At 41.5% G+C, this 5,096-nt stretch overlaps 1 protein-coding gene across 1 annotated transcript in view; it reads right to left on the minus strand.

The window, feature by feature from the left end:
• Positions 1–343, minus strand: part of SLX4IP (SLX4 interacting protein) — a 103,030-nt gene extending 102,687 nt beyond the window's left edge. The window contains exon 1 of the mRNA XM_081315047.1: positions 299–343. The gene's annotated coding sequence lies outside the window, so the exon portion shown is untranslated. The remainder of the gene's footprint in view (positions 1–298) is intronic.
• Positions 344–5,096: the final 4,753 nt, after the last annotated feature.

The following is a 5,096-nucleotide window of genomic DNA, read 5'->3' on the forward strand; positions in this document are numbered from 1 at the left end:
ATTTTAAACTCTTGCCTTTTTGTACTTCGTAATTCCTTTGTTTTACTTTCGGGGCAGCAGAAGCGATCAAAATCAGACTCACGCAGCTAAGGTCGTGTTTTCTCCATGATCGCCTACGCCTACGCCATCGCGTTTACTAAAGTTTCCCCAAATCACCATTGCAACAACAACAACAAAAAAAACCCCTCTGCCTATTGTGATACTTCCTAACAGCGGCCCAATACAAAATCGGTGGGCAATTCCCAAGTCTCCGAACACACGCTGTAAAACTCCGCACTGTTTTGTAGCCCTGTCTTACCTCATTCAAAGGCGTGCGCCGCACTTTGAAACACGACTGTTTTCAAAAAAAAAATTTGAAAATGAAACATCCCGAAGCGTGGACTGGCTTATCCGTATCACGTGACGGGCAACAACCAATCGTTTTTATACGGTATTCTCTAGCCCAGGGGTAGGCAACCTCGGCTCTTTTATGGCTCGTGGACTTCAACTCCCAGCATTCCTGAGTCAACATAGCTGGCTCAGGAATTCTGGGAGTTGAAGTCCATGAGTCATAAAAGAGCCGAGGTTGCCTTACCCCTGCAGCTTCCCAGCACTGGCTTGGCATTGTGATCTCAGCTGGGGAAGCCGGCTGTGAGCATCCTTTCAGACCTACCGGGAACTCGATCAATTTGGGTGGGAGACTCGCAGGAGACCCCAGGCCGGGTGACTATCCTGGGAAAAGAAAAAAGAAAAAATCCTGGAAAAATGATAGTCGGGAACCGCTTCTGAATTCTTGCCAAAAGGACGACGTGGATGTGTCCATGAAACCTCCTGAGAAGTAAAACACAAGTCAATTATCTGGGAAGAGCTTTTAACTCTACCCAGATAAATTGTGCATTTTACATGAAAGTCAGTTAAAGTCAATTATATTTGCTTCAGACCAAGTATGATTATGGCATACATACAGGCATTTGTACTCTGAAACCTAAATGGCTAAAGTAATGTAATTAGGCAAGGGTATTTCTGGCTCAAGGGACGCGGTGGCTCAGTGGGTTAGGACGCTGAGCTTGTCGATTGGAAGGTCGGCAGTTTGGCGGGTCGAATCCCGAGTGCCGCGTAGCAGAGTGAGCGCCTGTTACTCGTCCCAGCTTCTGCCAACCTAGCAGTTCGAAAGCACGTAAAAATGCAAGTAGAAAAATAGGGACCACTCCGGTGGGAAGGTAACAGCGTTCCGTGCGCCTTTGGCGTCTAGTCATGCCGGCCACATGACCACGGAGACGTCCTCGGACAAGCGCTGGCTCTTCGGCTTTGAAACGGAGATGAGCACCGGCCCCTAGAGTCGGAAACGACTAGCACCCATGTGCGGGGGAACCTTTACCTTTACCTTTTTATTTCTGGCTCAGAATAATGTCTTATTTAATCATTTAAGCTGAAAAATATTGTTTCAAGAGAAAAAAAATATGAGGGTTTTATTGTGTGCTAGCTCCCCCAAAATACTTTGGCCATAGAAAGATAGCCTGTTCCTGCATTAAACTGAGTAACTGTGTTTCTACAAAATGCTTAGTTAAAACAAGCCAGGCCAATTAGACCTTAATATGAAGGCATGATTCATTCAACAGGCTAATGGAGTTGGTTTTGACTTGAGCACTGGAATTTATTAACGGTGGTTTCTAGTTTAACATGTTACGTAAATCCAATATTAGCCATTGAGCCTTGCAAGGCTACTAATAATTTTTCATTCTGTTTGTAAAGATGTTTTGTTGTTGTTAGTTGCAAAGTCATTTCTGACCCATCGCGACCCCATGGACTCCAGGCCTTCCTGTCCTCTACCATCTTCAGGAATCCCTTTAAGCTCACGCCTATTGCTTCAGTGACTCCATCCAGCCACCTCATTCTCTGTCATCTCCTTCTTCTCTTGCCCTCAATCTTTCCCAGCATTAGGCTCTTCTCCAGTGAGTCCTACCTTCTCATTAGGTGGCCAAAGTATTTGAGTTTCAACTTCAGGATCTGGCCTTCTAAAGAGCAGTCAGGGTTGATCTCCATTAGAGTGATATCATCTGCATATCTTAGGTTGTTGATATTTCTCCCGGTAATCTTAATTCCAACTTTTGATTCATCTAGCCCTGCCTTTCTCATGATGCGCTCTGCATGTAAGTTAAATAGGCAGGGCGACAGTATACAGCCTTGCCGGACTCCTTTGCCAATTTTGAACCAATCAGTGGTTCCGTATCCAGTTCTCACTGTTGCTTCTTGACCTGTATATATAGGTTTCTCAAGAGACAAATAATTCTCCATAGTCCATAGTTCTTCAGGCACTCTGTCTATCAGATCTAATTCCTTAAATCTATCTGTCACCTCTACTGTATATTCATCAGGGATATGATTTAATTCATACCTGAGTGGCCTAGTGCTTTTCCCTACTTTCTTCAGGTTAAGCCTAAACTTTGCAATGAGAAGCTCATGGTCTGAGCCACAGTCAGTTCCTGGTCTTGTTTTCACTGACTGTATAGAGCTTCTCCATCTTTGGCTGCAGAGCACATAGTCAATCTGATTTCTGTGTTGACCATCTGGTGATGTCTTGAGTTGTTGGAAAAGAGTGTTTGCTATGACCATTGTATTCTCTTGACAAAATTCTGTCAGCTTCATTTTGTACTCGAAGGCCAAACTTGCCTGTTATTCCGGTTATCTTTTGGCTTCCTACTTTAGCATTACAATCCCCCATGATGATAAGGACATCATTTTTGGTGTTAGTTCTATAAGGTGCTGTAGGGCTTCATAGAACCGGTCAATTTCATCCTCTTCAGCACCAGTGGTTGGGGCATAGACTTGGACTACTGTGATATTGAGTGGTTTGCATTGGATTCAAACTGAGATCATTCTGTCATTTTGGGGATTGTATCCCAGTATTGCTTTTCCTACTCTTTTATTGACTATGAAGGCTACTCCATTTCTTCTGAGGGATTTTTTCACGCAGTAGTATACCTCATGGTCATCTGAATTAAATTCACCCATTCCTGTCCATTTTAGTTCCCTGATTCCTAAGATGTCGATGTTCAATCTTGTCATCTCTTGTTTGACCACATTCAGCTTGCCTTGATTCATGGATTTTACATTCCAGGTTCCTACGGAGAAAAAAATCTTTACAGCATCGGACTTTCCTTTCACCACCAGATACATCCACAGCTGAGCGTCCTTTCGGATTTGGCCCAGTCGCTTCATTCTTTCTGGCGCTACTAATACTAGCCCTCTGCTCTTCCCCAGTAGCATATTGGACGCCTTCCGACCTGAGGGGCTCATCTTCCAGCGTCATATCTTTTTTCCTTTTGGTACTGTCCATGGGGTTTTCATGGCAAAGATACTGGAGTGGGTTGCCATTTCCTTCTCCAGTGGATCACGTTTTGTCAGAACTTTCTGCTATGACCTGTCCGTCTTGGGTGGCCCTGCACGGCATAGCTCATAGCTTCATTGAATTACGCAAGCCCCTTCGCCATGACAAGGCAGTAATCCATGAAGGGGTAAATATATTTACTCAAATGTAAATGTACACTACAGTATAGCAAGGAGGTTATTTCCAGAGCAGTATATACAGGTTGCCCTTGATTTACAACATTTTATTTAATGACTGTTCAAAGTTACAAGGGCACTGGAAAAAGTGGTTTATGACCATTTTTCACACTTACAACCATGATTTATGTGATTTACATTTGAATGCTTGACAACTGACTCGCATTTATGACAGTTGCAGTGTCCCAGCATCATGTGATCAGCTTTTGCAAACTTCTGACAAGCAAAATCAATGGGGAAGCTAGACTTAACAACCATGTTACTAGCTTAACAACTGTAATGATTCACTTAACTGTGGCAAGAAAGGTCGTAAAATGGGGCAAAACTCACTTAACAAATGTCTCCCTTAGCAACATAAATTTTGGGTTCAGTTGTTGTAAATCGAGGACTACCTGTATTATTTTTTATTTTTATTTTTTATTTTTAATCCCATTTATATCCCGCCCTTCTCCGAAGACTCAGGGCGGCTTACAATCTAAGCACAATCAATGTGCTTAGCAATAGCCTTCATTCTATGTATATGCCTGCTTATTAGGGCTTTCGCGCCCCCCCAAGCGGGATTATACATATCCCTGTGTTTCTACAAGAAACTGAGTTAACTTCATCATGACACATTGAATTAACCAGTGGTAATTTGCCATACTGAATCATCTGCTAACTGCTCTGGGTTTATGCAACATGAATGACAGTGTAACAAACACTTTAGCCTAATGCAGCTGTTCATGTTTCTCAAAGAAAGACATATTATAGTACACTGTAACCCACATTGAGTTGGATTTTATATCTGATTTGACCCTGAATTTATAATTTTGATGGTTTCCTGTGAGTGTGAATCCAGCCCTTTAAGATACAGCCCTTTTAAGATAAAACCAGGTTAAATAAACCACAGTTCAGTCCTGTGTGTGAATCTAGTGAAGGAGTCTAACAAAATGCACAAAAGAGACTAATGAAGTATTAAAACATTAAACATTAATGTTTAACATTAAATATTAAGCGTTTTCATTGCACAAGGGCAATTATTTTTCAACCTTTTAAAACATCCACTTGTGTAGTTCAGTTGAAATGTATTAATTTAAAAAAGATTTTAATAAGTGAATAGGTAACTCTTGGATTAAATCTCACCATTATGGCACATCCGTTTCTTTTTATTCACCCTTCTCTGTTTGGGATGCCGCTTCGCTTAAACCGGTGTATTTAATATACCTAAGAATATATGCATGTCTTTTAATAAGCCACTAATCTATTCCATGGTAAGGGAAATACTATCAAATTAATAAAAAAAACATGTGTGATTAACAAAATTAAGGGACGTTTGGAACCGATCTCTCAAATTCACGCCTCAGTTTAAATTGAATAATTTCCCTCCTTATGATTTCCGGTCAATTGTAATACTGTAGCAGAGACGATGCTCCGCATACTCGAGGACATTTTTTTAAACATTTCCGCTTCGCTTGAACTACAATTACCAGGATGCATCGGGACATCGATTTGTCAAGTATTTTTTCTTAAAAAAAATAATCTTGCGGTGTATCTTGGGATTTGTAGTCTCAGCC

The sequence above is a fragment of the Vipera berus genome, assembly GCF_964194415.1.
Source record: "Vipera berus genome assembly, chromosome: 1".
Classification (NCBI taxonomy): Eukaryota; Metazoa; Chordata; class Lepidosauria; order Squamata; family Viperidae; genus Vipera; species Vipera berus.